Source organism: Pinus tabuliformis, chromosome 8 (assembly GCF_031772625.1).
Source record: "Pinus tabuliformis cultivar Carrire ecotype Pingquan chromosome 8, CPIR1, whole genome shotgun sequence".
In the NCBI taxonomy this organism is placed as follows: domain Eukaryota; kingdom Viridiplantae; phylum Streptophyta; class Pinopsida; order Pinales; family Pinaceae; genus Pinus; species Pinus tabuliformis.
Genome location: NC_142294.1, coordinates 721,759,980 through 721,767,789, shown reverse-complemented (window position 1 = coordinate 721,767,789; position 7,810 = coordinate 721,759,980).

Here is a 7,810-nt window from a genome sequence, read left to right as displayed (position 1 = left end):
TCTTCCTCTTCTTCATGAGTCATGCTAGAGATTTCAGGTTGCTTACTAGGTGTTTCAATTTTCTTTTTTCGGTGCATCAATTAATGATATTAATGCTTCACTATGCCCTTTGAATTTTTTCAAACTAATTTTTCAACCAAACTTATGTAAAATTTAAAAAAAAAAACTACACACCTTTTTTCACTTTGTAGGAGCTCGATATTGAATCTGTTGTATCTTTGTAATTTCGGATCTCCAATATCTAAAATTGTGTCCTGCGGTAGCCCTCTGAGTCCTCGTTCCAATCCCACAAGTCTGATCAAGATTGGATTCTCCTAGGAAGAGTTATGCCAAATCTCTCACGATGACCTGATTATAGACTGGTTTAGTAGAGAGAACTTGTACAAAGTGCCACGTGTCACTGTTTTGACTTTAGGACTTGAAACCGATACATAGAAAACTACAGGAAGTCTTATTTCTATAATTCTTTATGAAATTTAAGTCTGATGCTCAGAGAAATAGTTATGATGATTTTCCCTTGGACACCTGTTTCAGATATAATTAAAGAGCCTGCAAAAATCGCAACTTCCTTGGATCCTATCTCTAATACTATAGCGAGAAAATATCTGAAATTTGGACCCAAGGTTCAGCGCAATTTCTGATCAAATGAGTTTTAATTTCATCTTCTGAAATATTGTAGAAAGAAAGTTATAGTGAAAATTCCACGATGACCTGTTTGGAGCAACAAAACCCTAGAATCCAAAGTCTTTGATACCAAATGTTATGCAACCAGCTCACAAAATAGAAGAAAATATAGATCAACGACTTCAAAATCAACCTCTTTGAGGGGGAAACCTCCTTTACATTATACAAATAACAAATTCTTCGATGATACAAATGACAAGACCTCCTTTCTATATATAGGAGTATAAGGGCTGTAAATACAATCAGAACCTACATAACAATAATATTGTAGGGTCACAACAATAACAATAGTGGGCTTCTATGGGGCACAATAATAACAACATTGGGACTATATGGGCACAATAATACAATAAGGGGGTTGCACTAATAACAATAAGGGATTACACTAGTCGTATAGAAACCTAACACATTTTCTCCCTAACTTTTCTCCTTCCATTTTCGACTGTGATGGATGACGAAGGGAATCCAGATGTAATTGCAAACTCAACTTTCATTCTCTTCTTCAACATACACTCCATTCACCCTTCAATCTTGAGTTTCCTTGGTCCTGCCAAGTTCTTTCTTCCCCTAGCTAGTATGAAACACCAATGTTCCATAACTAAAGGGGTGGTGGAGGTCCTTGGAATGTTGATGACCCTCAAGCTCGATTTTGAGCTAAATTCTTTACTCATTGTTATCTGCTTCATACTTATCTAGAAATCGAAGTGGAAATCAATGCAATTGAAAAAGAGGTTCAAGGTATATTAGACTTCGAGGTGGTGGGCAACATTGTAGTTTGGATACTAGATTTTGGGAATACCAAGGGTCACTAGAATCACTACTTATATATTGTTAATATTTGTTAGAATGTTAAAATATTGTTGTGGAAGTTTTTGTTCAACCAAACGGATGTTCGAGACAACCTCATGAACAAGTTGGAAGAGCTAAAGTTGTTGCTTATGTATGTGGAAGGACGTCTAGCACACCTTGAAATGGGATGGCCTCCTGACCCAATTATGACACCACACTACAAGGATACATACCACCCCATAATCCTTGACACTTCTCTGTCTTCATGATTCACAATTTCTTCTTAATGGTTGTTGTGTTCACCACATTTAGAATTTTGGTTTTTATTATTATAAGTCTATATGTTGGTTTTCCCATTTATGGGATATAATTTTCCTTTCTTAAATTATTTTTGTTAGTCCTTCGTATGCATTTTCAAACTCCAGACTATGTTTCAAGTATTCTAGTTGGCTTTCCCCTCAAAGGGACAACTCATCATTGTGTTTTCCAGGTGTTCCTTTTTACAACCCCTTTTGAGATTTTAAAGGACCAACATTTATTTTATTTCCAATCTAGTTCCCCATGTAAAAAACTACATACAAATAACAAAGTATGACAATTGTAATTCTCTAAATTAATAATAGAAATTTAACCCCCCTAGAACACACACACACACACACACACACATATAAAATAATGTACCCCTCAATAATATTCATTGTGCCAAGAGGTTCTCTACAACCTAGTATAAGAGTGACATTGTCACATAATGTTAAATTTAAAAATAATAAAATGGTACTTACATTAATAAATTAAAAAAAATACTAATAACAACAAAACAATGTCAACCATAAATATAATACTTCAATTTCCACCTTAATTTCACATCAAACTTTATATAGAGAGATAAATTAATTGAAAATATAAAATAATTTTTTTTTTAGTATGAGGGAGATATGTAATTCCTTCATTACGTAATATGGAGTTGACAAATTGTATTTTTCATTCTTTCAGATAGAAGATACAAAATTACATTGTGTAGATGAACCTGAAGTGCATTACATTCAAAAATAGAAATAGGTTTGTTACTTGTTTATTGTATATTTGTCCCAAAAAAGCAGTCTGGTCCAAAACCGGCTAAGCCACAATGTTCATCATATAAACCAACAAAAGATGACATGTTTTCAACCTTCTTTAAGATGATAGATAATAGAATATATATATCTATATCTATATATATATATATATATATATATATATATATATATATATATATATATATATAATTTTTACATATTCATGTTCCATGTATACCTCAGAAGAAGGACAATAAAAAACCAAAGAGAGATTTTTCTATTTTTTTACTTTGTGCACCTGAGTCTAAAACTGGCTTGTGCTAAAACTGTAAGGCCAATCCTTCAAATTGCTCTTGAATGTGCCAAAAACCCATTCCCATGTTTATACCTTATTTATAGAGTATGTATGCCTATTCATTCTGCTCCCCTTATCTGTGTGTACATGAAAAGAACGTAAATGAGTCTTTTATTTTCCATAAATTTTCCAAAATGGGAGCAAGAAATAAATTTTTGCAAGCTTGATATTTGCTTAACCAATTTATAACAACCATAGAATCCCTGTATACTTGAAGTTGTGAGCGTCTCTTTTCCCTTCAAAATGTGAACAAATTTTTGCATGCCAATAATTATGCCTAGTCATGTTTGCACAATAAAAATCCCATTTTAACATGATAAGAGAGAGATGGGGATAAAAAAAGTATGAACTTGCTTCCACTCCTATTTGCTGAGTCACTGGATGCACCATCAAAAAATTCCCAAGGATTTGTGAGATCAAGGGATTCCTCAAAAATGAATCTGATGGTGCCTTTTTCCCGAGGGAAATCGCCCATAATTGCAAGGACTTAAACAACAGTACACTCAAAAAACTCAAGATTTGTCTAGGATTATGGCTTTGTTGTGAGAAATATAGACCCCAAAAATAACAAGAAAACGAAGGGCTTTGAAAAAACAAGTCATTAGCTATGAATACCATTTCTTCCAGACTACTTCCATGTTTTCCATATCACGTAAATTTTTAAATCCCACCACAAAATTGCATACATCCCACACTTGCTTGAAAAAAGGACATTTCTTGAAGAGGTGCTCACTGGATTTTTTGTCTCCCTTACATAGAGACCACAAGCTCAGCCCTATAGAAAATAATCTTTGAAGGATGTACCATGTGGGTACCTTCTTTTCCATGAGGTACCGCATGAAAATTTTAGCTTTCCCTAGGAATTTATATTTCCATATATCCCTCCACCACCATTTGGGGTCTATGGGGGCTTTGTTAGCATTTAAAACAACATAGTTGAGTTTTAAGGTGTAAAATACAACAAGGGAACAACCCTAGACAAGATCATCCTCTTGGTCATTAATCTTAATTGACTGTTGGCCAAAGCGCTCATATAACCATTCCATGCCTAAGAAAAGTCTTCCTCAATCCCTAACTCCATTGTTTATTTCCAACCTTGTCTAGTATTTTCCTGATTAACATTGTAGGCTAATTTTGAAATACCTCTATCCCATAATGAGATAATTAGTGGTATAGGGAGGATGTGACCATCCCCATTTCCTAGACATGGATTTGTTGCTATTCACACCTTTCCACCATTTCCAACTTTCTATGCCAATCCATTCCCAATGAGATAAAATGAGGATATGACAACCCTCCAAAAGGACGAGATATCAACATGGGATTATTGCTCCTGTCTCATCCATTATTCAAGAGAGCTAGGGGATATGTATTTCTACATGATGATCAAAATTCAGAGGTTATTGGAATTGATGAGTTGCCAAATACATTTATCTACGAGTGAATTTGAAAATAATAATATATTTTTAAGCCCCACCCCTTTAAAATCTTTGGAGTAACAAGTTTCTTCCATTTAACCCAAGGGAGGATCCCCTTTTCTTGGTTACCTAACCGATGAAATTTGAAACATAACCTTCTAACTCTTTCCAAAATACATTTTAGAACCCAAGAAAGAGGAACCCAAAACACCATAATTTCTTCAAGAATGTATTTAATTAGCACCAGTTGCCCCTCTATAGAAAGTCATTTTAAGCTCCAACATTTCAACCTTTTCTCGATCTTGACAATGAGCCAAGGCCAATTTTACTTTCCATAGTTATTCTATTTTAGGTTATTTCCCAGGTATTTTAGCCCATCTTCCAAAGGCTTTACCATATAAGGAGTGTGTTGAATGGTTAGGATTAGGTCTTATTCAACTATATTATAATGAGAGAAAATGGAATTTCTGGAGTTAATAGACATTATCATGGCTTTTCCATATAAAGCCAAAATGTCAGTGAGCCTTTCCATCTCTCTAACATCCCCATTGAAAAAAATGAGAATATCATCCACAAAACACGAGGTGAGTTAGTGACATATTTCTAGTTATGGGAATTCCCTGAAAGCCCCCCTTTTGATTGACATCCATTAAAATATGAGTCAGACTTTCATCAATAAGAAGGGAAAACAAGGGGGATAAGGGACATCCGTGTTTGAGCCCTCACTGAGCATGAAAGAAAGAAGAGGAAAATCCATTTATCAAAACCATGAAAGAGACAATCTAAATGCAACTCATAATCCATGAGATAAAATCTGGGTTGAAACCCACATGAGTGAGCAAGAGACACATATATATACAACTTACCCTATCATAAAATTTTGAGATCTAATATTTATGCTGTGGAGAATTTCTTGGGCTAGCCCAATTGCCTCATCAATTTTCTAGCCTTCCATCAACACCAATCTCTCTTTGTAAATTATTGTAGATAGAATGGGATTCAATCTGTTAGTGATCACTTTAAGTCACTTTATAGATCACATTTCACAATTAAATAAGATGGAAATCATTTAAAAATTTAGGGGATTCATTCTTGGGAATGAATAGAATGAATGTAAATTCTAATGTTGGAATCGTTCTTTGATTTAATATGGATTCCTCAATGACCGCGAACAAATCACTCCCATTGATTTCATAGAGACATAAAAATAATTCAACAATCCAGCCATTTAGCCCTGGACTTTTGTCCTTTTGGAAACTATGTAGTATTATTTTGAGATCATCCCTGAACACTTATTCCATGAGGGATTTGCTCTCTTCCTCTTCCACAAACCTTGAAAATAACATTAGAGTTCTAATAATTTCATAAATGGATGGCTCAAAAAGAGTCTAGAAAAACATTTGAAAGTAATTTTCCCCAAATTTGCTAACCCATCAAAATTTGAGACTTCCCTTCTTCATCCTTTAGGATCCAAATTGTGTTGCAAATATTTATGCCTATTGCATATGCTTGAAAGAATTAAGTGTTTTCGTCCCCAGATTCTAACCAGATATCCCTACTTTTAAGTCTCAATTAAACCTTCTTTTCCTGCAGGATCTCATTTTTTCTTCTTTCCATTCTAATCATTCCCTTCTTTGTCTTTGATTGATTCAAACCCTTCTCCTACCCGTTCTAAGATTAGTTGTAGTTGATTCTAAATGTCCATCAACTCCTACTCAAACTCCAACTCATTTTTCGTAGCACATTACTTATATTTTTTCTTGATGAATTTTAGATAATCTCCAAACTAATCAACCAAGAAACCTTCATGAGTATTAAAAAGTTTCCAGTGGGATTTAACAAGATTGATGAAATATTCATCCATTAACTAATTATAGTTCATTTTAAATGGATTGTTTGGCTTCAGGGAGGCTCCCTTAATCTCCATGAAGATTGGGGAGTGGTTTGAGCCACCTCTTGTCCTATCAACCATTTGATATATTGAAGTTATCCAGCATAGAGTTAAAGATTGGGAATCTATTAGTTCTTTTCACAACTCTGTCCTCCCCAATGTGATGATTTTTCCAATTAGGGATGATTTTATTTTGAAAGAAATTAGTGAGGGGATTGAGCCTCACTTTGGGGCCCTAGTATTTTTCCTCTCCCAACATAAAATTTAGATCCCCTCATAGAATGAAATTGTTGGATTTTAAGAGGGAGGATTAAAAAATATGATCCCAAAAGTCTTTTAGATTGATGGGGGAACCTTAGATCGTTAAAGGTGGTGATAGAAGCATCACGTTCCATAGAAAAAACTTTCATCCCAAACCCCTGCTCCACACTTCAAATTTGTTTGCCTAGATAACCCTACCATTCCAACCCATGACCAAATTTCCCAATCTTCCTCTAGCACCCAAAATAATAAAGGACCATCCACTCAACAAAGATTAAAGGCATAAAGAAATTGTGTCTCCATCTCCTAATGTTTCTTGTTAGAGGATCATGCAAAGGGAGTTTAACTCTATGAGCCTCTTTAGTGCATGCCTTTTAGAAGGGAGTGCTAAACCTCTATAGTTTAGAGAGAGCACTTTTATCTTAAGGCCCATCGTAGGGGTTTCATGTCTCTAAGCACCCCTTTCATGGATTGTTGTTTTCCTGTGGCTAGGTCTTCGTAAGCTCATTCCTTAGCTTTAGTAAAAAGGGGTTTTCTGCCCCTTCCTCTATCTTCCCATGAGATACTAAGCTTTCCAAGACCCTTTTATAGGCCATTTGGGATAGATGGGATGGAGTGATATCAAAGGTTGTAGATGATGTGACTCACCTTTGAATATTCAGATGGGGATAGAGGGGATCAAATCATAAGGGAGAAGTGGCCTTCAAGCGTAGGCTAGCATGGGTAAGAGTTGTTGGACATGGGAATAAGACCATGGGTAGAAGAAAAAGGGACATGATTTAACCCAGAGAAATATGTTTCCATATGTGCATCAAATGATTAAATAATAATAGGGGAGCAAGGGTAGGGCAAGGAAGGGAGAAAGTAGAGGTACCTCCTATTGGTGCAACCTGTTCCTGCTGTATTTTTCCTTCCTTCGCATCATGACAATACTCCTGAGTTTCACTCAACCCAAGAAAGTCATGGATTGGTTGACCATTACTATCCTTCAACATGGGTTATGACTCCTTGCCCCTTGGACCCAAACTTTTCCTCTTATTAGGAGTTTTTTAAGTTCACCTATGGAAGGGGAGGTCACACTCCTTCACCAAATTCCTGTATCGGTGGCATCTCCTACACTGAAACAGGACCCCTTCATAATCCAACACTTGATTTTTTTCAACCCCCTTCTTAATGTCAATATATTCCAACATCCCCTTTTGGAGGTTGATGAGATCCTATATGTGAGCAACAGTTATAATTCCTATCGAGAGGTAAGAGAAATCGTGTTCGAGGTATTGCCCCAATGAGTTCCAAAATTTGAAAAACCATATAATCACAATAATTTGTTGGGATACCTAGAATTTTGACCCATATT